General features: G+C 46.4%; 1 non-coding gene across 1 annotated transcript; it reads right to left on the reverse strand.

The window, feature by feature from the left end:
* Positions 1–389: 389 nt before the first annotated feature.
* LOC121174230 (small nucleolar RNA R71) lies at positions 390–496 on the reverse strand. The gene has a single exon (XR_005890126.1). It is a non-coding gene; the product is annotated as a small nucleolar RNA R71 (small nucleolar RNA).
* Positions 497–1,251: the final 755 nt, after the last annotated feature.

Consider the following 1,251-nt stretch of genomic DNA (forward strand, 5'->3'; position numbering starts at 1 on the left):
ATTCTGAGAACATGGCACAACCTCCACCTCATGAGAGGACTCTAAGGGAAATGGCTGCACCTGATTTCACCTATGAAAGCTTGTGCATCCAATACCCTGATGAGGATGTCCCATATGTTCTTAAAACTGGACTGATTCATTTGCTTCCAAAGTTTCATGGCCTTGCAGGTGAAGACCCGCACAAACATTTGAAAGAATTTCACATTGTCTGCTCCACCATGAAACCCCCAGATGTCCAAGAGGATCACATATTTCTGAAGGCTTTTCCTCATTCATTAGAGGGAGTGGCAAAGGACTGGCTGTATTACCTTGCTCCAAGGTCCATCACGAGCTGGGATGACCTTAAGAGAGTATTCTTAGAAAAAATTTTCCCTGCTTCCAGGACCACAGCCATCAGGAAGGATATCTCAGGTATTAGACAACTCAGTGGAGAGAGCTTGTATGAGTACTGGGAGAGATTTAAGAAACTATGTGCCAGTTGCCCCCACCATCAGATTTCAGAACAGCTTCTTCTCCAATACTTTTATGAAGGACTCAGTAATATGGAGAGAAGTATGATAGATGTTGCCAGTGGTGGAGCCCTTGGAGACATGACTCCTACTGAAGCCAGAAATTTAATTGAGAAGATGGCCTCCAACTCCCAGTAGTTTAGTGCCAGAAATGATGCCATAGTCATTAGAGGAGTGCATGAGGTAGCTACAAACCCATCTGCATCATCTGAAACTAAGAAGCTTGAAGACAAACTGGATGCGTTGGTCAACTTGGTAACCCAGCTGGCCTTGAATCAGAAATCTGTACCTGTCGCAAGGGTTTGTGGTTTGTGCTCCTCTGCTGACCACCATACAGACCTTTGCCCTTCCATGCAGCAACCTGGAGCAATTGAGCAGCCTGAAGCTTATGCTGCAAATATTTACAATAGACCTCCTCAACCTCAGCAGCAAAATCAACCACAGTAGAGCAATTATGACCTTTCCAGCAACAGATACAACCCTGGATGGAGGAATCACCCTAACCTCAGATGGTCCAGCCCTCAGCAACAACAACAGCAGCCTGCTCCTTCCTTCCAAAATGCTGCTGGCCCAAGCAGACCATACATTCCTCCACCAATCCAACAACAGCAGCAACCCCAGAAACAGCCAACAGTTGAGGCCCCTCCACAACCTTCCCTCGAAGAACATGTGAGGCAAATGACTATGCAGAACATGCAGTTTCAGCAAGAGACCAGAGCCTCCAGTCAGAGCTTAACCAATC

This window comes from Glycine max, chromosome 19 (genome assembly GCF_000004515.6).
Source record: "Glycine max cultivar Williams 82 chromosome 19, Glycine_max_v4.0, whole genome shotgun sequence".
NCBI classification, from domain to species: domain Eukaryota; kingdom Viridiplantae; phylum Streptophyta; class Magnoliopsida; order Fabales; family Fabaceae; genus Glycine; species Glycine max.